The sequence below is a fragment of the Rattus norvegicus genome, chromosome 1 (assembly GCF_021556685.1).
Source record: "Rattus norvegicus strain SHRSP/BbbUtx chromosome 1, alternate assembly SHRSP_T2T, whole genome shotgun sequence".
NCBI lineage: Eukaryota > Metazoa > Chordata > Mammalia > Rodentia > Muridae > Rattus > Rattus norvegicus.
The window spans coordinates 103,376,521-103,403,380 of record NC_141534.1 but is presented as its reverse complement, the minus strand read 5'-3'; the positions used below and the strand labels follow the sequence as shown (position 1 = coordinate 103,403,380).

The 26,860-nt window shown below is 41.9% G+C and overlaps 1 long non-coding RNA gene across 1 annotated transcript in view; it reads right to left on the bottom strand.

Moving 5' to 3' along the window:
* Window positions 1-12,065: 12,065 nt before the first annotated feature.
* The window catches only part of LOC148007339 (uncharacterized), an 84,462-nt gene continuing 69,667 nt past the window's right edge, over window positions 12,066-26,860 (bottom strand). The window contains exons 3-5 of the long non-coding RNA XR_015650882.1: window positions 18,491-18,648; window positions 12,791-12,874; window positions 12,066-12,699 (exon numbers count right to left, since the gene is read on the bottom strand). This is a non-coding gene — a long non-coding RNA (uncharacterized LOC148007339). The remainder of the gene's footprint in view (window positions 12,700-12,790; window positions 12,875-18,490; window positions 18,649-26,860) is intronic.

Sequence of the window (26,860 nt, the reverse complement as noted above, 5' to 3'; positions counted from 1 at the left end):
AATAACAAATGCTTTGTTTAAAAGGACAAGTGCCAAGGTAGAGAAATGGCTCAGCAGTTAAGAGTTCTCGCTGATTTTGTAGAGGACCTGGCTTCTGTTCCAAGAACACACATTAGGCAGCTCACTTCTTGTAACTCCAGTTCTGGGGGGATCTGATGCCCTCTTCTGGCCTCTGAGCATACTGCACACATATAGTACACATAAACTCACATAGAGCACATATACAAAAATAATAATAGTGACAAACATCAAAGGACTCTGTTCAGATCCTCTGCATGTTTTCAGGAGAAATTCCTTAATATTTTCACTGAAATTTTTATTATTTTAATGTGTTGGTTAAAGACTTAATTTTAAAATATACTGTAGTAACCTTGCAGGCCAGATTTAAAATGTGAACCTTGCATAACATGAAATCTGGGCCAGCATATCAAGCCCAACAATTGTTCTTTGAACACCCTGAACTACTAGAAGAATGTGATCCTTGGTCCAAGGTGAAAGAACTTTTATAAGATACTTTGGAAGCCAATAAGAATGTCATTGAGCTTATTCTAAATATCAACTATACAGTAGGAGAGAAATTGAGATAATTTATAGATAGTGCTTGTAGCTAGTGGCCACGGGTCAAGCCTGTATATCAGAAGGTCTTTAGCTTGAAAGATTAGGAAGCTTCTGGAAGGATACTGGGACCATTAAGCTAGAGAATACCTTCAGCTATTTTTGAATTCTAATTTGATGCTGTTAAAGTTCAGGAAAGGCCCTGGTTTCCATCACAAGAAAAACAGCCAGAATAGTTGTGCAGGCTGTCCTTGTGCCTGGCTTCAATTGCTCCTGACAAGTGTCCCAGGGAGGTATAGCACTTAGGGCTGCTGGAAGGAAAGGGAGAAAGGGCAGCTGAGCAGTTACGTTGTACTTTAAAGAGCTGCTCATGATTTTGTCACACAGTCAGACACACGTTTTAGCCCTCTAAATGGCAAGGTTTTCTTAAACTTCCGAGTGGGTCTGGGTAGCCCATTGTGCTGAGTTCTTAGAACAGTGCTGAAAACAACGAATAGAAAAGGAAAAAAGACACGGGACTGCTCTGTTAATGACTGTGACCTAAGGCTGCTGAATGGTTTTCTGCAGGGTGGGCTGGAAGCAAAATAAACAGTTAGACGAGGGCAGAAGGCTTTCTGGGGGAATTCAGCAGGAAGAATGACATCGAAACAGCAGTTCTCTGATGTGAGCCAGGAAACTCTGTGAAACAAAAGGGAAGCTTTGAGCAGAGCACACACGCACATGAACAAAATAGGAAAACCCCATCGTATCTTTACAGTCCACTCAAACACTGTCCCAGCTGACATTTCGGCAAGCTTTCTAGAGTGTTTTAGGGAACTGTAAGCACACACCCATGCAGCCTACTTTACATCTCTGCAGCTAGTTCACGCTTCTCAGGATTTGAATAGTTCCTTACTGTGATGTATTCACAGAATTTTGACCTTAGAGTATTCCATGCCTTACAACACAATCGGGCTTTTTTCTCTTGGTAGACCAAATGGGTTTACTTATAGTTTTCACAAACACAAATAACTCTGCCACTGTTTTTCTCCAGCTTGCCACCCTCTCCCTCCTGTTGATTGCTGATCATGTCTTCATAATACATTTCATAATTACATGCTGTTAAAGTTCAGAAAAGGTGAAACTGGAGGGTAAGGACAGACATAAACCTACCCAGTTACTGATCCTGGCTCGGCACTCTGCCCCTATTATCATCCCTACTCCCATGACCTCACAGGGGCCTCTCTGTACCAAGCATGTCCAAATGTGTATGTAGCTGGACCTGTATCCTCAAGTCCCTCTAACCAACCATCTTCCTTGGATATTGACTCTAAGCCCCTTCTGAATGGATGCAGTGAAAGCAAAGCTAAGTGTCTCCCAACCAGCTCAGTGTCTTGGATAATTGCTGTTTGCCCATGGGCAGGGTAAAGTTTATCAGCATCTGCCCCCTGCCCTCCTACTTTCATACTCAACAGATCAGTAAACTATAGGATTGCTCCCTAGTGTCTTAGTATGTGTTTGTGTGTGCATGGGTACACAAGCCTGTATGTTAATGTGCATGTGGAGGTCAGACATAAAACTCAGGCTCCATTCCTCACGTGCCAAACACATTTCTTTTTGAGAAAGGACAACTTACTGACCTGGAATTCAGGCTAGACTGCCTGGACAGTGAGTCCCAGGGCTCTACCTACTTCTGTCTCCCTCCTGCTGAGATTAGAGGAGCCTGACTTTTTGACATTAGTTCTGCCTGTTGAAATTAGGTCCTCGGTGCTTGCATGGTAAGCACTTAATCAAGTGAACTATCTCTTGGCCCTAAACTGAACGCTCTGGTTAGAGAGAGCCAATCAGATAAACACATTCAAACAAATGCAATGAATCAAAACGGCTTCTCAATCCGGGGGTGAGGGGTGGGGTTTCATACTTCAAAGGAAGATTCAGGCCTTAATTATACCAAAAAAAATGGTGAGCTATTACACTAATCATGGCATTTGGTACATAGACGTTTTTGACATAAAGAGCCACCTGGTATCCTCAGAGTGAATCACTGCCTCCCTTGCATTCAAGCCTGGTTCTTCTTAGTCCATGGGCCTCTCCTCTGCCAGCTGGAAACCCTCCTCAACACTAGCTGGATTCTCCCACTTTGTATCCCGGGTCTGGATGAGGTCCTCTGTAAACTGAGAACTCAGGAGGTACACAAGGAAATTGAGAACATATTGAGACCAAGCCCACGCTGTGCTGGGGGCCTGGCCAAGAGGAGAATCAGGTTCCAGATTCCAGTAATGTAGGGGATTGCTCATGTAAGGAAGCCACGGCTGCTGGCAAGGAGACAGCTGTGGCTTCTGGCATCTGCTACTTTTGCAGCCACCTGTCACTTCTTCCGTCTTTACTACCTTCTGAGCAATGTCAGTACACAGAGCCTCTCTATGGGTACTCAGTCCATATCTTGCCTAGTGAAGGTATGCATAGGTGACTGGTCATCCTTTAACAAAGGCATATATTCAAGTGTGTCTTAATTAGTCTATTCCTGTCAAGCAAGAGCCTCTGCTTTCCAGTCTAGAATCAGAGTCAGTTAGGTCTGCCCTTCTCTATCAGATGCCTCAATTCCACAAGATATTTCACATACCAAGCCCAGATCAATCGAGTTATATAATTGCTAGGCTAATTCTGCCCCATATTCAGATTGAGAATCTTGAAATCCAGAGTTTTATGTGCAACTTTTTTAATTTGAAATGTGTGTCATCAAAACAAAACACTGTGCCTGTAAGGTGGATTATTCTGTGGGCCGCCAGTGTGTAAATCTTAGCTACCCATGTGTTTACATTACCTTCCAGTCTCTGGGATTAGACCAGATGCACCATTATTTTTGTTGTTTTCTCCATGCTTGTTGTCACAGTATGTCCTTGGAAGTGACTCAACAGTAGTTATTTAGTCTACTAGGGCTGCTGGTTTGATGTGTCCTTTGGATAGGGATGAGATGAGGGTACCTACCAACTCTAAAATTCTGCAGAACAGTGGTCACCGCCTCAGTTGATGCCATCTGAAATAAGCATCTGTGGAGGTGCTGCTTCAGACTGTGAGGGAAAGTAAGTGGTATTCAACCCAGCCTTCATCACAGTGAATATAGCACCACAAAGGATTTTTTTTTCTGAAGCACCGGAGGAGCATCATAGAAATGGCACCAAAGGGTTTATTTATGTCCACACAAACAAATCAAAATGTGTTCTGAGAATTTAGAATCCAAAATAAGTTAAAAATAGTGCCAGGGGACAAAGCCAGCTCTGAAAATCCATTAATGACCTACAGGGAGCTTGACTGCCAGCAGCGTACAGAGATGGTCGGGAGCCACCAGATGCCATGGCTCAGTCCCTCTACCGTGCATCATTTGGCTGCAGGAACATGTAACCAGGCCACTGCATTTACAGGGATTAAAGAGCACTGGGCTTTCAGCCTGAGTGAGGGACATTGCTTACAGTGTCCTGTCTGAAACATACCCTTGGATTGAGTTGGTTATTGATATACGAGCAGCAGGTAGGGACATTTTGCTTTGCTTTCTGGCCATATGGGGACTTTTTTCCTAGAAGAAGAAGACAAAAACAGTGGGGTTAAGAAAGAGTTTGGACCTAGGCGTGGGGCCTTATGGGGCTTTACCTAGACTGATGTTTCCCAGCTGATGTCAGGGGGAAGGAAGCAATGTCATGATTTGGGCATGAAGTACCCATGCACAAGCCTCATTAAAAGTTTGGTTTCCCAGCAAGTAGGCTTTTGGGGGGAAGTGACTGGACTACTAGAGCTCTGACTTCATGAGTAGATTAATCTGTAGATGGACTTATAATTTGATGCCATTATTGTGATTGCAGGCAGGAGCTGGGGCTTAGCTGAAGGAAGAAGGTCACAGGGGTCATGCTCTTGGGGCTGTAGCTTGTCTCAGGCTACTCTGCTTTCTGTCCCCATGAGGAGAGAAGCTTTACTTTCAATCCCATACTTGGAGCTTCAGCATAGGCCAAATGGCATGGGCTGAAATCTCTGAAACCTAGAGACAAAATAAGCCTTTGCCTCTCTTAGATAGCATAGTATTTTGTCACAGTGATGGAATCTGACAAACACCACCCTTCGTTGTATTCCTCATCATCCATAGGCCAATACTTTAGTATAATCCAATATAATTTGAATTGTGGAAAAAAATTAAAAGCCATGCAATAGCCAAGCCCCTGGGATTTTATTATTAGACTGCACAGTCATACTCTGACTTGTCAAATTGATCTCAGGGTGCTAAGCTCCCCGCCCCCACAGCTCAGTATTTCATCAAGATCACATGAAACCACATCAAACCAGAGGCCTTCCATGTGCCCAGACCTTCATATCTATGTGCCATGGCTTTGGTTTTTCCTCTATACGGTGCTTCCCCTCCTCCTATCTCTTTCCATATAGTATCTGTCCTGAGTATTCTTGCAGGCCAGCCGATAGGGATCTGGGAGAGTTTCCCAGAAGTGAGATTGAACTGTGTAAAGTGGGACAGTTAAACTTACAGAAAATACTCTTAATGGTAGAGCTTGTATACTGACAGACTCCTGCAATAGCCAGTGTCCATGGGGCACATCTTTGTGCCTGGCCTGGGTGACTATATCCCACATATTACATCATCAAATGTCCACAGCATCTTTCTGGACTGTCTACAGTTTATAGAGGAAGCAGAGTCTAAGTCCCTTGCTGAGTAGGGAGACAATATATGGGAACAGAGAAGAAGGAAAGGTAAGACTGGAGACAATAACTAACACCTCCTCAGCAGTTCCCTTCCAGGGTCACTGAAGTTCCTGGCAGGCCTGCCTCATGCCAAGCCCTGTGCCCCAGCATTCCTATTTGCTGTTCTGTCCTCACATGTCTCTTTCCAAATGAAACACTAATATTCATAAGACCAAATTAATATATGTCCCATGTAAATGTGCTTTGTGTTGGGTAAGATGTTAATAATTCATGTGACTCTAAGGTGTTGTCACAGGTGTATGGGTCTGGAGAACTGTTCTTCACCTTGCCTGTGATGCTGTACCCCATGAATAAGCATCTTTGACACCCTCTGAGCTGAGAAAAAGCTGCCTTGGCACCACTGTTGCTGCCAATGAGGGACAAAGATGAAAGATTTCGAGCAATAGTCATAAGGCAGAAGACAGGACCAAGAACCTTAAGGGCTAGACTAAAACAGCAAACAGGTAGAGCTAGGTTTCATTGTAGTGAGTTCCCTAAGGGCCACCCTCCTATCATTCATATGAAGACATGTAGCCTTCTTTTAGGTCAGGTTCCTGCCTAGTCCTCTAAGAATTCCAGAGTTTTCATCCACCTACTTGATAACCTGCTCTATGTGTATCTCTCTCTCTCTCTGTCTCTCTCTCTGTCTCTCTGTCTCTCTCTGTCTCTCTCTCTCTCCCTCCCCCTCTCCCTCCCCCTCTCCCTCTCCTTCTCCGTCTCCCTTTCCCTCTCTCCTCCCCCATCTCTCTCTCTCTGTCTCTCTCTCTGTCTCTCTGTCTCTGTCTCTCTGTCTCTCTCTGTCTCTCTGTGTGTGTGTTTGTCTTTCCTTCTTTCCATTAGCTTGCTGTCCACAGTTCTACTCTCTGACTATCTTCCTTATATCTCCTCCATCTGACTTTGTCAGTATCTTCTCTTTGTATCACTTTTTCTCTAACATCTCTGTGTATGTCTTTTGTCTTGTCCCAATGGCTTTCCCATTCTATTCATATACACTGAAGATTTCTGCCTGCTAGTCTTTTCCTTTTGCCTTTGTCATTACTGGTTCAAGTCTATTGACTGACCATTTCAAATTCTTTCCTCAGATATGCTCAAGACTTTTGTCTCATCATGGGATTTTCTGAAAATGTGGTGGAATGGAGAGCCCTGGATTTGGAGAGGGAGACCAGCCAAGTAGACAAGGAAGACAGAAAACTGGTGTTTTGGAGCTAGACAACATGATGGGAAATCTGGGTTTAATCCTGTGGTGGTTCTAGGGCATTACCTACAAGCCAATCAGGTCTCTGCTCCCCTCAGGGTGTGTTGAAGGGGCCTGGGTGAATGGTCTCCTCAGCATGTTGCCTAAGTGCTGAGCAAAGATGTCTTTTCAGAATGGAGATTTTCAGATTGTTCTGTTTCTCTGGGAACAGCTTAAGTAGTGTTGTAGACATGGGAGAAGTCCCAGTACATCAAATTGCAGAAATTCCACAAGCTTTTGAGGTGGAATGCTGACCATCTATACCTGAAATCTTAGCTGGTCCCTGAGACAAGACAGGGAATCACTTTTTACAAGAGCTTTTGCCTGAAAATTACACTCTAGTGTTCCAATCCACAGAGTGGTAGGAAAGTCAAGGCTTCTGTGACATGGTGTTGGTTGATGTGCTGGCTAATTTTAGATTAAATCGCCACAAGCTAGAGTCATCAGAGAGGGAAGAACTCTAATAAGAAACTGCCTCCATAAGATCAGAGTGTAGAGAAGCCCAAAGAGCATTTTCTTAGTTAGTGATAGGGAAGGGTTCCAGCTTAATGAGTATTGCCCATCCTGGATGCTGTAAGAAAGCAGGCCGAGAAAGCCATGAGGAGCAAGCTAGTGAGCTTACCCACCCCTCAATGGTCTCTGCATCAGTTCCTGCCTCAATTCCTGGCCTGCTTTGAGTTCTTGTCCTGACTGAATGATGAATGGTGATAAAGAAACAGAAGTCAAATATACTTCCCTCCTTTCCTATCAGCTTGCCTTTGGTCATGGCGTTCTACCACAGGAATAGCAATCCTAACTCAGACAGTTGATCCTTAGCAGCTTCTGAATCCCTTTTGAAGCCACAGCAGCCTGACCCTCACATGCTTAGTGTCTTCGCATCACTCTTTTCTCCACACTGTGGTGTGCCTCTCCCTAGTCCTCTCTCTTCTGTCATGAGATACCTGCAGGCCTCTAGGTCCCACCTCTATTATATAACCTTCTCTAGCCATGATTAATCAAAATAAGCTCATTGTTATGCTAGTCAGCTGTCACTCCTTTCTCTTTCAGTCACTTTCTTCAATAAATCTCTGTTTTACCTAGCAGCTCTTTCACTGCCAGCCACCATAGTGAGTATCAATTCCTTGGGGATAGGGCCCCAGCTACTAAGGTGCTGGATGTAGTCTGGAGAGGAACACAGATATGGTGTGAGAATTGTCTTGTCATCCTGTAGTGTACTATAACTCAGCATGGGGTTGGCCCATGTACAGGGCTCTTGTTACTTCTTTTTATTCGAAGAGCCTAGTATCCACTCCTTGTTTCGTTTAATCCTCTCAAAAGAAATTCTCCCTGTTTGGTAAACCTTGTGTTTACATTGCCTGGGTTACTATTGTTGTGATAAAACACCGTGACCAAAACCAACTTGTGGAGAAAAGGGTTTATTTCATGTACACTTCCACATCACTAGATATCATCCAAGGCAATTAGGGCAGGAACTCAAACATGACAGGAACCTGGAGGCAGGTGCTGATGCCAAAGTCTTTACTGGCTTGCCTCATGACTTACTCAGTCAACTTCTTTATAGACCCTAGTACCACTATCACAGAGCTCTCCCCACCCACAGTGGTCTTGGCCTTCCCACATCAATCACCACTTAAGGAAATGTCCTACAGGCTGTGTACAGCCCGATTTTATAGTGGTGTTTTCTCAATTGTGGTTTCCTCCTCTCAGATGACTCTTGTTTATGTTGACTTGACATAAAACCCATCCTACACACTTTGTCTCAGTTCATCACCTGACAGGTTGATAGAGCTTCTAGAAAGCATTCAACTTCTCTGGAAGTCAAGGTACCTGAGTAGGGGCCATTAGCCCTACTCAAAGAGGCTGAAATGGAAGTTGACAGCTCCTGTAGTGTACCTTATCTCCTTTCCTCTCCAGAGAAGGAGAGTCCATCTGTGAGAGCCAGGAAGTTCAGTGATATATCCGGTCCAAGACAGCTATGTTCTCTTCTCATCTGGTTGATCTGAACCCTCCAAGAATCCCTTTTGCTGTGTAATCCTTGGGTTTGAACCATATTGGGGGAGGCTGTAGGGTAGCAGAGCTTCATTACAACATCAACATCAGCATTTTCTGTCTGGACATACTAACAGTCTCCAGGCCTTGGTGAGTACTGGGAGTGTGCAGTCAACTCAGAAGAGTCCTATCCATTTGATTGGTATCACGTTTAGTTCTCTGCCAAACTCATAAAGGATTTATAAAAAGAAACAAAGCTGTGGGATTATTGTGTGGGAGGTTCTATTCTTTAAAAGTCTTGAAACTCTTGAATGAGCTCTATCTTAAAATGCTTCTATTTACAATTTGAAATAAGAAAAACAGAGTCTATAAACCAATGGGCTGGTCGGCATAGAACACCATTCCATGCTCCTCCAAAACTGCTAGCTTCAGCCCTGTCATAGTTTACTTTAGCTGACAACACACCAGAGAAGAGACAATACCAAGTAGGGAATTTTCTCCATTAGATTAGATAGATTAGACGTGCTATGGGCATGTAGATGAGTGCATTTTCTTAATTGCTAGTTGATGGAGGAAGACTCAATCCACTCAGGTGTTGCTACACACCTAGTCTTGAACTGCAAAAGAAAGCAGACTGTTCAAGCCATGGGGAACAAGCCATGGGGAACACACTGGTGAGTAACAATCCCCCATGGTTTCTGCTTTAGTTGCTGCTTCCTGGTTCCTTGCTAATGAACTTTAATCCATAGCCAAAGAAAAATCTTCCCTCCCTAGTTGCTTTTAGTCATATTGCGTACCACAGCAACAAAAGCAAACTAGAACAAGTCCCCTTCCTCCCTAATCCCAAGAGTTAGACTCCAAGGTAACCATAACTTAGAAATTTAATGGTTGCCATTGCTTAATTTTCATTATAATTCTATTGAATTATATATTTCGAATTAGATTAACCATACTCATCTTTGAAATAAAAATGTTTCTGTTCCATATGCTTCTGTGTTTGAAATATGAAAAGTTATGCTATAACATATTTTTTTCTACAGTCTCTGACCATAAAAATGTAGCTGCTGTTCACTCAGTCTGATTTCTGGTATGCAGAATCCAATGCTATGCTGTGATGCCTTTGTTTCTATCACCACTAATAGAAGATTTGGGGTTTTAAATACTTGACTCTGTTTAACAAGTCATGCCACCATGAGCCCTTTTGTGCATTGATTATGGGGTACATATGCATATTTGTGGGAGTAGGTGTGGGTATTAACATCAGTTAAAGTATTTACGACCAACATTCTACAATGTCACTGTGATGACCAACTTGGTTGTCAATTTGACTAGACCTGGAATTAACTAAAACCCAAGCAGCCTGGGATATGTGTGAAGGATTTTCTTGATGGAATCATTTGATTCGGGATGACTCTTACATCTGGTCCACATCTTCTGGTGGCAGGCCACATAAAATGGCACGGAAAAAGTTGGCTTTGCCTGCTTTTCCTTACTCTTGCTAGCAAGTTCATCTATTCTGGGTCTGAAGAATTCCTTCAACTGGGGTTAGAATGTACATCTTCACTATTCCAACACAGACTGAAGACCAGTAGCTTTTAGGAATCCTTGGGACTACAGCACCAGTTTGGGACTGCTGATACAACCAGTCTCAAGGACTAAATAACAATGCAATTCTTAGCTTTCCATTGGGAGACAGCCACTGTTGGATCATCCAGACCACAGTCTGTAAGACATTCTAATGAAATGCCTTTTAATGTATACCTATTATATCACTTCTCTTTCTTTAGAGGACTATGAATAAAACTCATTTTGCCTATCTTGACAAAAAGTACTTGGCAAAAACACTTATACTGTGTTGTAATGTGCTTACTTAGAACTTAAATTAACGCAGCTTTGAATGTGATAGACGACTGATAAAAGTCATATGGTATGGTAGTGCTTTAATTCCAGCACATGGGTAGCAAAAATATCTGATATAACTAGCCTAAATAGTGAGTTCCAGGCCATCCAAGATGACCTAGTGTAAGACCATATTTCATAAAAAGGTAATTTATAATAAAGGACACTTGTAGAAATGATTAAATTTGGGGAAATAATTGTATCAGGAACCAGAATAAAAATGCTTATATAATAAAGTTTATATGTACAATTATGGTAATCAGATCAATAGAAGAATCTGGGTTAATAATGTGAATAACACACACAAAATTTTCAAGATTTGATTTTCTGAACAATTGGTGAATTCCCAGTAAGGATCCAGATGACAGCAACTGCAATAACAATAGAATGCAAATTCTCTCTTTAATTTAAAAAGCGATGTTCCTGAAAAATGTAATCTATTAAAGATATAAAAACAATTATTCCAAGCTTTATTACTATTCAGGTGTAAGACAAAGTGTTAGATTGCAGGATCAGGTCAGTATGCAGGGCTGTTCTGCAAAAGTTCTACAGCCCCAGGAAGTGGTCGTCATATAGAATGTGTACTAAGTCATCATGGTATGGGACTTCTAATGTTTCTTTTTCAACCTGTTAAATACCACAAATCTGCTTTACTTGTGGTAGTCAAAGACTTCCATAACTTGTTCTAGAGTGTAGGGACAACACCATTGTGACCATCTTCTCTACAGTATATACCAAAGAGTGGAATTTCAGCAGACTGTGATTAACACAGTGACCTACAACTGACAAAGGAGTGCAGAATTCGATAATGCATAATGTTCAGCCCTAAAGGGAATATATTTACTATAACCTGATCCCCAATATTCAGGGATTATTGAATAAGAGGTGGGTACAAAAATGATACAGTATGAGACAACTAATAAATGCAGAATAACATTATTTTCTAGACATGGCAGAGCAACTGCGCATGTGAACTAACAGGTTGCATCAACATGCACAAAACCTGGGTTAACCCAAGCTAGAATATAGCCCAGAAAGGAGAGAGGAGCTGGGCACACAATTACATCCTAAGTCTTAGAACTACCTGTAATTGTTAACTACTGGGAGAGGGAGAGATAGTTTTCTCTAAGAGTGTAATCCATGGTGAGTCAACCATACTCCAATACAGTGTCACCATACATTCAAGAATATTTAGGCAGCAAACGTAGTCTTGAAAGATTAAAGACAAATGACACAAAGTCGGGTGATGGTGAAGGGGGGGTGTGAATAAGGGAAGAGTTGGAGGATGATGAATATGATCAAAATATGTTGTTTGAAACTTTAAAAGAACTAACAAAAATCACAAAAATAGTGTAACTACTGTGTTAGAAAGCTAAGTGCATGTTTTTGCCTTCTGAGGTATTAGTGATTGACTTTTCCAGTATAACTGTATGTGTACACTGTCTAACCATTCTATTGCTTCGCATAGTTATCTGCCCTTGGATATGTTAAATTTTACATTAGTACCTGTTCATTTCAATAAGAGATCTTTTAAAAAAAGAAACCTTATCTTTAATTACATTTAACTCCCCATGTTTGTAAGCACTTTTTGTGTTGATAGATGATTATTGTATCATGTTCTATTGGACCTGGCTGCTTATGTCACATGCTTATAACTTTTGTCTCATTGTTTGGCCATTTTAAAGAGTTCTTTATTTTTATCATATACAGATCTGCTGTCAATTATATATTCACCTATTTCTTTTTCAGTTGTCAGCTTTCTTGTTTTTTTTCATTCATTTTATGGCATCTGTTGATGACAAGTTTATAAACATAAATGAAACAGACTTGTCTAGAGGCAGAATCTAAACTGGAGGTTTCCATCAGATCCTTCCCATCAGAGATCGGCAAACCCCTGGAAAGGGGGGAAGAATGTGGGAGTCAGAGGAGATGGAGCACATGTGAGAAGATGGCTCACGGAATCAAGTTAGCAAGGCTCACATGGGCTCACAGAGGCTGACGTGGCATGCACAGGGCATACATGGGTTTGTATCAGGTCTTCTGCAAACAGGTTATGACAGTTAGCTTGGCATTTCTTGTGGGACTTTTAACAGTGGGAGCAGGTGTATCTCTGACTCTTTTGCCTGTTCTTGGAACCCTTTTCCTCCTGTTGGATTACCTTGTCCATCCTCAATGTGAGGGCTTTTGCCTTGTGCTACTGTATCTTGTTTTGTCCTATTTGACTGTTGTCTCTTGGAGGCCTACTCTTTTCTGATAATCTGGGGATCTGATGGATCTCCAGAGGAGAGGGGACCTGGAGGGAGCTGGAAAGAGGAGAGAAAGGGGGAAACTATGGTTTTGATGTATTATGTGGGAGAAGAAAATTTTTAAGAACAATAATTTAAAAAGAGATACCTTCTTGTCTTGCTTTTCCTTGGACAAGGATCATCAGTGGACTTCATAAACCCATTAATACATTTGCATTTGTCTTCTCATCTCCTATACAGATAAGAAATTTGAACCGTTTTTTCTTCCAGAAGACAGACTTCCGGCACATCCTTAAAGTGGCAGCTCCTGTTCTTTCTACTACTGGAAATGCTGGTCTAACCTCTGTCTGTAACTTTAGACACCCCATAAAAAAACAGTGGTCTGTCTTAGGGTTAGCCAGCAAGTCTCACGTCAGCTTCGAGAGCTACTCTAAGGTTGTCATTCCATTTGCTTAGTCTACGCATGGGAAAGATAAATAAGAAGTTAAGTTTTGGAACTACCGAAATAGCTCATTAGTGAAGAACGCTGTTGGCTCTTCCAAGGGACTGGGGTTTGAGTCCTATTACCCACATGGTGGTTTACAACCATCTGTAATCTCAGTACCAGGATATCCAATGCCCATTTCTGGATTTTGTGCGTATCAGGTATATGCTTTGTATCCAGACATATATTCGCATATAACACCCCCACACACAAATATATATTTTAAAAAACCGGAAGAAAGAAATTGAGCCTTTTGCATCTTGCCCTGTCCCTGCCTCCATATTGGACACTGGCCATACCCAGGCCACATGATCAGCCATGTGTGGAAGAAGGCTTTTAAGCCAGCCAGTCTCATTAGCTTTCTTCCTGGTGAGTAATATCATGGAAAACATTTTCATTGCCTAGTTAAAAAGATACCAACCTCCAGGGAGACACGATATAACTTTTCACAAACCAGCTTTTTGGGGGGGCTTACCCAAGTCACCCTGTGTCCATTTCATATCTGTTGCCAATGACTGGGACATAGAGAGATTTCCAGAGCAGAATTTAGCATCAGTCCACTCTGACCACACCCTCCCCCACTCTCGGTGGGAGATCTAACTGAGCCTTTAGCCTGAGGATAATTAGATGGATTTTTTTTTTTTGCTTAATGCATTTTCCAATCAATACAACAACTTAAAGATTAATTTATAAACATTGAATATGGTGACAAAATGCTACATCAAAGAAATCTACTCATCTTTATGGATTAAAAATTAGTGTTGGGGGTAGATTTATAGCTGGCTTGGGAAGCCCACAGAATAGTGAAGTAGAAAGCTCTCTCCTTTTTCTAAAGAAGCACTTATATTTTCCCCAGGGGTATGCTATGATTTGAATATGGTTTACTTCCTCCAAAACTCCTGTTGAAATTTAATGCCCATTATAATATATTAAGCAACGGAACTGGGTATAAACTTTAAGAAGCCCTTATGCATTCATTAATCCAGTCCACTGAGGATTGATGGGCTAATGGGTCATCCATTCTAACAATAGGTTAGGATACACACTCTTGCTCTCCCTGTCTCTCACCACATGGTGTTTTATGCTGTCCCAAGATGCTGTGAGCTTTGAACCAGTACCACGGACCCAAATAAATGCATTTTCTTTATCACTCTCCCAGTCTTTTGTATGGAGACATTAACAACAGAAAATGGACTAAAGTTCTTGGGTTAAGAGGAGGACTAGAAAGTGAAGTCTTCTCCAGAGGAAGGGAGCAGAGGGGTGTGTGTTTCTTTTAGTGTGTTCTTGGTGCTTTGCCTTTTACACCATTAGGGTGAGGAAATTCTTCAGTCTCCGAAGCTGCCACTGCATCTGTTAATGAGATTTTACAATGTGACATTCCATTTGAGCTAAGTTCCAGCAAGCCAGGAAAGTCACATTCAAGTTCAACTTGGGGTGACATGGCTAGCAGCTCACACACCCCCTGTGCATCTCTTTCTGAGCAGAAGAGCACTAGGGCCTGGCCTCTGCTGCTGGGGCAGATGGGTTAAACATACCAGGCAGGGCAGGGCAGGGCTCTCATGGGAATCTGGAAAGGAGGAGATGGCACAATATGCTCCATTCCTCCACTGAAAAACAAAATTTGGAAGCCTCTTGGTAAACCAATCTTCAAAGAAAAGGAGGAAAAGAGAGATGCTGGCTCTATTGCATTTGTGCCTTTAAGGCCCTGGAGACTGTGCAAGCAGTCTCTGCTGCTGCTGTGTGGAAGGCAGCATCTGGCAGCAGCAGCCTTCTGCCGAGGACATGGGTGCAAATGCTTCTTGACAATTCTAATCAACGAGTCTTCTCGTTAGCATTCAAGATGGCTGAGATGATAAATTATATGAATAATTTTGGTTCTTTGTCAAGGCGTGGATGATATCTTCCCGCACACATCTGTAGCTATGCATACTTAATTCCTGCCAAAAGGAGCAGACAGGAGGTGGAGCCTGGCACATCCCTGGTGCTGCAGAAGTGACACAACATCCTAGGAGATTAGGTTGAGGAAATAGATTAGAGAACAAATTCCCCAGTTAGCCAGGGACCTAGCAAGAGAGAGTATTGGTCCAGTCACTTCTAACCTTGGAACAAGAAAGAGGCTTTTAAGTTGAGCAGGAGTTATTTAGAGGTGGGTGGAGTTGGGTCATTGGGGCAATCACAGTATGATACCATGCTTCTTTTCCCCCCCACAGAAATAGGAGATGGTTCATTGTGATTATTAACCATGGCTCAGGCACACAGATTTAGGTCACCACAAATTCCACGTTCCAGCACGGAATCACTTTCATAAAGATTTTTATTTGATTATTTATTTTAAGCAGCTGTTTAAAAATTCCCTTTACATCCCTATCACAGCCCCACTCCCTCCTCTCTTCCTATTCCCATCCTTACAAATCCCTACTCCCATGACCCCTGCCCATTCTCCTCAGAGATGGGGATTCACCCTTGGGTACCACCTCAACCTGGGGCATCTGCTCCCATCTGCTGTTGGATGAAGCCTCTCAGGAGACAGTTACTGTCTGTAAGCATAGTGAGTATCATGGATAATGTCAGGGTTTGGCTTTCTCTCGTGGAGTGGCTCTCAAATTGGGGCAGTCTTTGGCTGACTACCCCCTAGGTCTCTACCCCATCTTTGTCCCAGCACATCTGCAGGCGAGACAAATTTTGGGTTGAAGGTTTTGTGGGTGGATTTCTGTCCCCCTCCCTTCTCTGGAAGTCCTGCCTGGCTGCAGAAGGTAGTGATTTCAATCTTTATATCCCACTCTGGTAGGAATAAAAGCTAGGGACACCCCATATAGCCTCCCCATCCCAGGATTCTAGCTAGTCATGGATGCCTCCCTCCTTATTTCCAGTCTCACTTACCAGGCCTCTCTCAACCCCTTTCCCCTCCTCACCTCCTCTCTTATCCAGTTTCCTCTCTCCATCCACCTCTGATGACAATATAGCTCCCCCTTCTGAGTGAGAGTCACACGTTCTCCTTTTGGGACCTTCTTATTCTCTAGATTCTGACTTTTGACAAAAAGGCAAAACCATACAATATAGAAAAGAAAGCATCTGCAGCAAATGGTGCAGTCTAACTTAATGTTGGCATGTAGAAAAATGCAAATAGATCCACATCTATCACCCTGCACAAAACTCAAGTCCATGTAGATCAAAGACTTCAACATAAAGCCAGATACACTAACTCTAATAGAACATGAAGTGGGGAACAGCTTTGAATAGGTATAGGAGACAATTTCCTGAACAGAACACCAATGGCTCAGGCTGTAAGGCCAATAATTAATAAGTGGTACCTCACGGAACTGAAAAGCTTCTGTAAGGCAGAGGGCACTGTCAATAGGACAAAGTGGCAGCCTACAGATTGGGAAAGGATCTTCACCCACTCTACATTGAACAGAGGGTTAATATCTAATATGAAGAACTCAAGAAATTAGATACTAACAATTCAAATAACCCAATTAAAAATGGAATAGAGAGCTGAACAGAGAACTCTGAACATAGAGATCTTGAAAGACCAAGAAGTAAAGAAATGGTCGGGGTTGGGGATTTAGCTCAGTGGTAGAGCGCTTGCCTAGCAAGCGCAAGGCCCTGGGTTCGGTCCCCAGCTCCGAAAAAAGGAAAAGAAAAAAAATGGTCAATGTCCTTAATGAAAATGACCCTGCGATTCCATCTTAAACTTGTCAGAATGGCTAAGATCAAAAACTAAAGTGAAATAGCACAAACTGGCAAGTTTATGGAGCAAGGGAAACGCTCCTTCATTCTTGTGGGAATGCAAATATACAACTCTTTTGGAAATCAATTTCATGGTTTCTCAGAAAACTAGGAATAGTTCTATCTCAAGACCCAGCTATACCACTCCTGGGCATGTACCCAAACGATGCTCCAACATCTCACAAAGACACTTGCTCAACTATGTTTAAAACTGATTTATTCATAAGAGCCAGCAACCGGAAACAGCCTAGATGTCCTTCCACTGGAGCATGCATAAAGAAACTATGGTCCATCTACACCATGGAATGCCATTGAGCTATTAAAAACAAAGACATCATGAATTTTTCAGGATGGATGGACCTTGGGGATATCATCCTGACTGAGATAACCCAGAAGCAGAAAGACAAGTGTGGTATGCACTCACTTATAAGTGGGCATTATCCATAGAGTGCAGGAGAACCATGATACCCTGCTTTTCTATATGAACCTACCAGAATGATGCTTTCTTGCTCCGTTAGCTTTGGGCTATAAGCCTTTCCTTACTCGGTATGCCCAAACACATCAATTGCAGGAACAAAGAAATCAGTTGGAATGATATTGTATGAAGAATTCACATGTCCTCTTAAAGGCAGGTTACATTTAGTTTAGGGTCACGGGTGTCATTGCTAGCTGATAACTTATCATTGAAGAACCATAGCATAGCAACACTGTGGCCTTGTACGGTTAGTAATTGTGAAACTTCCCTCCTTATTTTGGAACTGTTCTGTCTTCATCTTCACTCCTGTCATAGCAAGGCCTTTCCTCCACTCAGGTTCTTCTCCATGCTATTGTAAAGCTTTGACTAGAAACATAATGCAAGCTTTAACGTTTTACTTTATTACTGTTGTATGTATGTATGATGTGCACTTTGAATGCCGTGGGGCACATGTCAGAGGACAAACTTTGTGGAGTTTCTTATTTCCTTCTACCTTCATACATGTTCATAGGGTTACACAGAGGTCCTTGGAATGCATTAAAGGTGGTTTTATCTATGGAACTACCTATAACTTAGAAAACAATGGCAGAGGGATTGTTTACATTCAAGGCCAGCAGGTGCACAATGCGGCCCTATCTCAAAACTACCAGACTAGGAGGCGGGGCACAGGGGGTTATATATATTGTAGGGAGATTTTTCATGAAGTTAATGAGAGTGGTACATGACACAGGATGGTTGTTCAAATCAGTAAAAACTGTTAGTAAACTAGAAACTGACAGAGTTATGCTGGATGATAGGACAGAGAACATTAATAGAGATCCTAACAGAAAAGGCACTGGACAAAAGAATGACTTAGAATGCTACAGAGGTGCCTCTGTGGTCAAGAGCACTTTCTGCTCTGGCAGAGGACCTGAGTTTGGTTCCCAGCATCCATGTGGAGGCTACCAAGCATTTGCAACTCCAGTTTTAGGGGATCTGGTGCCTTCTTCTGACTTCCAGAGGTATTGCATGTATATGGTATACATACACACCTGAGAAAAAGAATTATAAGAAAATCAAAGAATCAAGATAGGTTCATGGAGAAATTAGATGAAGTTAACAGTCTTTTTATACTGATGAAAATAACCAGGAAGGAAGTATAATACTAGTATTATACTTACCATTAGCCTAGTGTCCCTTTGACACTTGAAGGAACTTTTTGTGTCAGCCGTAGGCAGTGCAAAATTGAGCCTCCTGCAGGGCACCTCCATCTCCACAAAATTTAATTTCAAGTGCTGTCTTAGTTGGTGTTCTATTGCTGTGACCATGCCCCTGCCTCCTATAAGAGAAAACATTTAATTGGGGCTTGCTTACAGTTTGAGAGTTTCAGTCCCTTACAATTATGATGGGAAGAATGGTGACCCACAGGCAATAATAATGGTGGTAGAGAAGTAGCTGAGTGCTACATCTTGATCTACAGGAGAGAGAAGCTTGTTGTGGGCCTCTGATACCCCAAAGCCCACTCCCAGTGACACACTTCATCCAAGAAGACCATAACTCCTAATCCTTTCTAATAGTGCCACTCCCTGGTGATGAAGCATTCAACTCTAAAGCCTATTTGGGCATGTAAATTCAAATCACCATACACTCCCTGTAGCTAGAGCTTTGGAGAGGCCTATCCTAGGCCATGCAGCCAGCTTTGACTCACCAAAGGCATAGACTCTGAAGGTCTAGAATTGGATGTGTACGGTTTAGTGAGTGCTGAAGACCTGAGCTCTCTGGGGAAGAGGCTTCTAATTCCTGTATTAGTAATTGCTTGCCAGCGCCTGACACTACAGAGGCATGTGTCCCAGAGACAAATCTCGAGAGACATCTCACTTGGAGCCAACACGCTCTTCTACTCACATATATATTCATAGCTTCTCTTTGTAAATGGTTTAGTTTCTTGACAACTTTCTGCTAGTGAAGCAGTCAACTGAGAGAATTCAGTCATGTTATGGAGTCTTGCTCCACACAGGCCAGTGATAAGCTGTGAAAGACCATTTGTGAACACAACCTATAAATAGAAAAGATGAGGAATGGAGTGGAAATGTGGCCAGCTCATCTCTGGTATTTCTGACCAGTTAGTTTACTGTTTTATGTGTATTAATATTTTACCTATATAAATATGTATATATATATGTGTGTGTGTACATGTGTATATGTGTATATATGTATTATATATGTATTATATATGTATAAATAAACACACACACACACACACATATATATATATATATATATATATATATATATTACACACACACACACACACACACACACACATATGCAGTACCTGCATGCCTAGTACCTGTAGAGGTCAGAAGTAGCCATCTAGAACTGGAGTTGCAGATAGTTTGGAGCCACCATCTCTGTGCTAGGAGCTGAACCTGAGTCTTCTGAAAGAGCAGCAAGTGCTTTTACTATAAAGCCAACACTTTAGCTCCCAAGGCCACTTTTTTGTCTTTCTTGCAAGCATTGTTAAGCACTTTGGATCTTGTGGCTTATCAGATTCCTTTGTGTGCACATTCATAACTGCTTTGAAAACATATGGTGCACATGCATGTGACCTCACACTCCCTCTCTTGACTGTCTGGGTACTGTTTCCTTGTTGTTCACACTGCAAGGACAGCTTAAGCTGTGCTCTTGGTTGTATCATGTTGGTGTGCAGCCCTGTGACTTTTGTGTCACATCAGCCAGAAAGTGTCTGCTTCGGAGCTTACTCAGAGAAGTAAGAGACAACTAACTAGGAAAGTTCATCGTTGACTCTCATTCCTATTTCGCCATGAAAGGGATGTGATCTGTCTCTGAGGAGCCATGCTAGGCCAGAGAAAGGTGACACTGTAAATAACGAGAGTAATTTTCCAGGGGTGATATTGATAGCTGTTTCTTCTCACAAGCCCTCACCCCAACCTACTGTGTGTGTGTGTGTCTGTGTGTGTGTGTGTGTGTGTGTGTGTGTGTGTGTGTGTATGAGCCATTGAGTACCCTCAGCTCACTCTGATAATGCCCATAATGTCTCTATCATGGGTGTATATGAATTGACAAGGATCTTTTCTTTAGCACGGGGAACATGCTCAGCTTTGGGGAAATAGTTTTAGTAAAATATAAGTGGCTGTCCTGTGAGTAGTTAGTAAGGTAGAGGAAGCCATTGAGCAGAAGGGCTTTTAGGCAGAGCATCACTAAGGATGCCAACCCCTGGTCAACTTCACTAGTTATCTACAATGAGGATATTTTAGTTGTCCCATCTGAGTTCACCTGTCAATCAGAATAGATTAAATCAAACCTCTGGGTCTTGCTATAAGTCCCATGGTGCCTTGATCAGGAATTTTTCATTTGAAACCCAGACAAAAGGATAGAGAGTTAGGAAGTGTTAAGCATTAAACATGGTTCACTGAAGGTTCTCAACATTTGTCTTTTGTTAGTATCATTCAATCTACAGCTCTCAAAAAATTGGAGAGGAAGTAATTCTGTACATGGAAGGCTGTAAGTGTATAAGATGCATTTGTAGACTATGACACTCCAAGCCTGAAGCTATGGGAAGATCATACAGTGCTCTGAACATGTGGTGTCTTAGTGTTTTCTCTAATGATATCTGACTCTTAGCAAGGACACGATGTGTCTGGAGGTGTCAAGTCAAATAAAGGGAGCTTGTGATTGCTTCTGACCTCTCCATGTGGACAGAAAATGGTCTGTTGATACAATATGCCTCAAGGGGAGGTGGGTGTTGGGATTATCCACAAATAGTTTTACCAAGTAGCTATTTCAGTAGCTCATGTATTTTTAATTATTAATTGCTGTGCTGGCAGCACCAAATGCTGCCTGGATGTTTGGTATTGTAATTTCTATGGGCCATTACCTGCTTTTTATATGTAACTATTTGTCACTTCCTCACCTGCTTCTCCACCCCAAAAAATGAAGAAATCAAGCTGCCTTGCAGTAGGTCACAGGTCACATTGATCTCAATTTGGCCAAAAGGCAATACTAGGACTTGGACAGACTGTAGCCCTGCTGCTGAGTGGCTTACAATGAGTAGCTGTGGAACCTCTCACACTAAGCTTATATGAGAAAGCAATGTGGCTTTTGTTAAATAAAGATCTGGTGTCTGCAGCTGGGGAGAGAAAGAACCAGCAGAATGAGCAGGCAGAAAAACAGAGAGAGAGGCAGGAGACAGAAAATAGACAAGCATGAAGCAGAGAGGTAAAGTGAGAGAACCATATGGTAAGGATGTAATGGTTAAGTTATAGGCTAGCTAGGAGACTATCCCAGATAAAGGTCTATAGCCTTAAACCACATAGATGTCTCTATATCTTAGTTATTAAACCACAAGTGGGATCCAGAAAAGCCCTGTAATATGTGGGTTCTTGTTTATCTGTGAGAGGAAGGGCACTTTAGAGAACTTCGTGGTATTATCTGGCCAAGGGAGAACACTGTATTACTTAGCTTTTTATCCATTCCACTGTGTGTGGTTAGATATGTGGTTTCAACATTCTGGATTGTGAACTTTTAAAGTACGTATCATACAAATTCTGCTCAAATGACTATTATGCTTATGGTAGACATATGTGGATTCTCTTAGCTTCATGTCAAGTCCTATAACCTCCACAATTGGACACCAATGTTGGCACAGCCAACTGGGCACCAATGTTCAAATACAGAGTAGGGCATTTCTTCTTCAAACTACGACACTCTCTAAGGGAACAGAAAACCTGACAGGGTGATTGTAATGGGATGTATGCGGGAAATATCAACCTGAGAAAGGGTGTGTGTGTGCATATGTGTGTGTGTGTGTGTGTGTGTGTGTGTGTGTGTGTGTATGTGTGTGTTGGAAGCTTTAGTTAAAAACTGAAAACCCAGTGAGGAAAAGGAGATTTCAAGGGAAACTTCAAGGTCGTGGCCTGTTGCTGGGAGTCCCAGGGAGCACTGTGAGCAGCTCAGGTAGTAATAGCACCGCAGCTTAAACTGTGTAATTTATATGAAATGTTTCATTGCCAGTGGGAACTGTTCTCTCACGCTCTTGGAAATTAAAAAGGTCAAATGGCTACAACTGAAAGAAAATCATGAACTTTGGGATTGAAAACTAATAAAGGGTAAAACAGGCTGGGTGGATACTGTGGGCAAGTGGAGAGCTCAGCCCCCTCTTGCTGCTAGTGGGTCTTTCCATGAGGGAGTTTAGGTGGCATATAGAATATTCTACATATTCTATAGCAAGAATGGCTAGAGTCTAGGTGTGCAATGATCTATCAGCATATGATACAAATGAATACTCTGTGCCCATGTGGTAGCTCTATGTGGAAAGGTTATGGTCAGCTAGGCCAGTCCTTCAGGGCATATTATCCCTGCATTTGTATACCTTGTTCTCAAGTTTCTGGTTGGCCAATAATGAGCTGTTGTCTTCTACTCTACACTCTTGACAACCATGATGCTCAGCCAAAGAATATGAGGCCACACAATGTAAAATAAATCCATTAAAAACCTAAGCCAAAAATAAATTCTTCCTCTGGTAAGCTATTTCTGGAAGATAATCTGGTTAAAGTGATTTTAAAAAAGAGAGACAACCAAGACAATGATGTATTTTGTATTTCATTAATGTGTGGAACATATTTAGAATATACTATAAATTTTATCATCTTCATTCTGTTAGAAAAGCTGAAAATTCAGAGTTTTACAGGGAACCCGTAGTTGGTTCATTAGTGTCGGTGATACAGTGAGTTGAACAAATGATATTAACAAAACTCCACCAGTTGCCACCTCTGGGTTGACTCAACAATTGGTTGGCAAGTAGCCCACCATTAGGGTGAGTGAGGAGGGGAGTGACTGACTGTCACTATAATCTCATGCCATGTCTGTAGCAGGCACAGCTTCTGCCAGCAACGAAAAGACAGATGATGCCATATCCTTTCTATATCATTGTCTCGTGCCATCAAGAGTTGACACTTTCACATTGATTTTGAAGGCAAAGCTTTCAATCATTTTGAAGAACTCAGCCTCAGCATAGACTGGAGATGCATGCTTCACTGTCTGCAGTGGCAAAATATTGTGGAAACTCTGATTTTGGCACTCTGTTTTATTTCTGTGGCCTCTTCGAATGCAGACTTTGATGCAGCCATGATGGTGTCTTGGACATGGGGGTGGGAGGAGCAGCACCTAACAAATGGATCCCAAAGCAGAACTCAGACAGCATCCCTTGTGCTCCTGGCTTTTGAGCTGCAGAATTTGATGTCTTAGGAATGTTTTCTCAAAACATGTTTCTAATCAGCATCTGTCATGGTTTGAAGGTGAAATAGGTGTGTGTGCTTGAACACGTGGTATCTAAATATTGACTCTATTTGTGGAGCCTTAAGGTGGCAGATCCTTGCTGGAGGAAGTGGTCATTCGGGGGTTTGAGCTTTCATATCCCTGCCTCACTTCCTGTTCATTCTCTACTTCCTGACTGTGGTTGTGATATGACTTGGCTCCTGTTGCCATTCCTTACCTATCATAACAGAGCATATACCTTTGAAGTCTAATCCAGGACAGACTCTTTCTTCTTTAGATTGTTTCTTGGCACATATTTTGGCATGGTCAAAAAAGTGACTAATATAGCATTGAACCCCCCAACATCACTGTTTTTGTTCCTTGTCCTCTGATGGCCAAGGGACTGGCTTTGGCTGATATGATAGTCTGTGTGTGTGTGAAACAGTAACTACCAGAAAATATATCATTTTAAAATCGAGGCATAGGAAAGACAATGTGATCATTACCTCCCTGAGTCTGACTTACTTTATTAAGTATGGTCTACTTCCATCCATTCTTTTATAAATGATTTACTGCCTTCTTTTTTGTGGTTGAATAGTACTCTCTAGTATATAAATACATTTCTTTATTCATCTTTAGCTAGGTACCCATGCTGACTCAATAACTTTGCTACAATAAATATAGCTGTACTGAGAATCTAACATAACATGGGGGAGGGCAGAAAAAGAAGATAGAGGTAGAGATAGAGGAGAGGCAGAGGGAGAGGCAGAGGGAGAGGGAGAGGGTGAGGGCGAGGGAGAGAGAGAGAGAGAGAGAGAGAGAGAGAGAGAGAGAGAGAGAGAGAGAGAGAGAATGGGGGATTATTTGTGGTGAGGCAGGCCAGCCAAAGAAGGTATACCACCTCCTACATGGTTTGGGGCCTAAAGCACTGATTAGGCATGTTGAGGGGATGGAGATAAGACAGACACATAGACAAGAAAAGCTGAGTTCAGATGGTGTTTGTGGATCCTGATGGAATATCACTTACTCCCCACCCCAACCAGAACCTCAATATGATTATTATGGATAGTTCAGGAGAAGGGCTTTAGCAGTCTGGGTAGAGGTGTTTGTAAGCAACAGTATCAGGCTATAGACATCTGGAAGGAGGAAGCTGTAGTTTCTATTCTTTGTAAACCCTGGTCAATCATGCATAAACACTTGTAGTTGGCTTCTGAGGGAAGCTTTGCCTTTCCAAACTTTACCCATATGATGAACAGCTTTGCTAATCCCCAGTGGGTCCAAGACCTCTGAATCCTTGGCATGGCTTTCCCCAGGCCAATAACAAACATTTACTCAGAATTTCACCCATTCAGGGCTTCCTCTGCCCTCTATAGAAACAAGAGACCAGGAGGTAAATTAAATCATGATGATATCCAGTAAGAAAATGTCCCAATGAAACAAACCACTTACTATCATTAATAAAAATAAAATCAAAGTGGGAGGACAATTGACACACTAGTCAAGAGTACCATCAAATTAATTTCAACACTATGCACTATGGCAGGAGACATCAAAATGTTCCTTATGAACTTTTTCAGTGTGTCTCTCCTCCACATTCTTATAGTCCCTCCAAAGAAACTAAAAATGAAGCAACAGAGCATGTAGTTCACGCAACATGGTCTTGGGATTCATACCATATATTTAAGTGGTGATTTTCTTTCCGTATGCTGAGGCGAATCCTGCTGTCTTTAGTTATCATCCTGTCCAGCAAGGGGTATTAGTGATGCACACCTTTAATGTAGATCAGACAGAGGCAGGTGAATCCTTTTGAGTTTGTGAGTTGAAGCCATTCTTGTTTATAGTGAGTTCCAAGCAATCTAGGGCTACATAGTGAGACTCTGTAGTAACAAAGCAATTAAATGCCTATTGGTGGCAATTGATGGACATCTGAAATTTTTCAAGTAGGTTGTCACAAGGGAGCTTCTTGTGAGTGTGCATTTTCATCTCCTTGGGATACCTACTCTGGCATATAATGGGCAATTAACATGTTAAGAAGTTGTCCAGTAGCTTTCTGCACATCCATAGTAGAATTTTAGACACCACCAGTATATCCGGAAGCAGCTTCATCCTTACACTCTCTCGCATCTTCATTTGGGAGATTTTAGTCAATTTGTTTTACAACTTGCATTTTGAAGTGGATTTTATGTTTTACAACAGTTTTTCACTACAGCAAAATTAAGCAGAAGGTACACAGATGTCTCCTTAACTTGGTGTCTCCATATATACAACCTGATTCATCATCAGGATCTTACACCAGAGGGCTGTTTGTTACAGTCACAGAACCTATACTAATATGTCATTGTGACTTCAAGTTCTTGTACAACCACTTCCATGAATTTGGATAAATGCACCCTATCATTTTAATAAAATATAGGATTAAAAAATCATGTTTACTCCACTCAGAGGAGAAGGGGAGGGGGAGGGAATAGATTGTGGGAGGGGGTGACCAGGAGGGGGCAGTAGCAATATATAAAGAGAATATGTAAAAGAATAAAATTAATTAGAAGAAAATCATCTATTTGATGCTTATTCAACCCCATTTCTTGCTACCAATAATTCTTTGGTTCCACAGCGTGCCTTTCACAATAATATCTATAGGCCTCAGCCCTTCAAGAGTGTTTTCATCTACATATTGCTAGACATTTCACGAGTCTCCATGTTTTCTTGTGTGTGTGTGTGTGTGTGTGTGTGTGTGTGTGTGTGTTTTCATAGCTCTCTGCCTTTTTACATGGAGGTAGAGCTGACAAGTAACAAGATACAGTATCTGAGATATTTCACTATGGATTTACATTGTATGATAACCATCACTCCCCCCGCCCCCTGTGGAAACAGAGATCTGTGCTCTCAGCAATTTCCATATACACAATCGATTACTGTTGATCTTAGACTTGCCATGGTCCATAGCATATCCCATGATTATTATCCATGCCTTGTTGGAGCTTTCTGTCCAGCTTTCATCAGCATCTTGGCCCCATTATGTCACACCCCCAGCTTATACAATTATTGTCATGTTCTGGTTCTTGGGATTTGACTTCTTTATGACCCACATGTGACATACCACAGTACCTGTCGTCACTGCCTGATTTACATTCTAAACATACTGTCCTGTAGATAGTCCATGTTATTAAAGTTCTTTAAAAGTCTATCCATCCATTGATGGATACAAGGTTATCATTTTACTGGTGTCAATATTTCAGTGAAAATGGGAGTATAAACGTCTCTGACATATTGCTTTC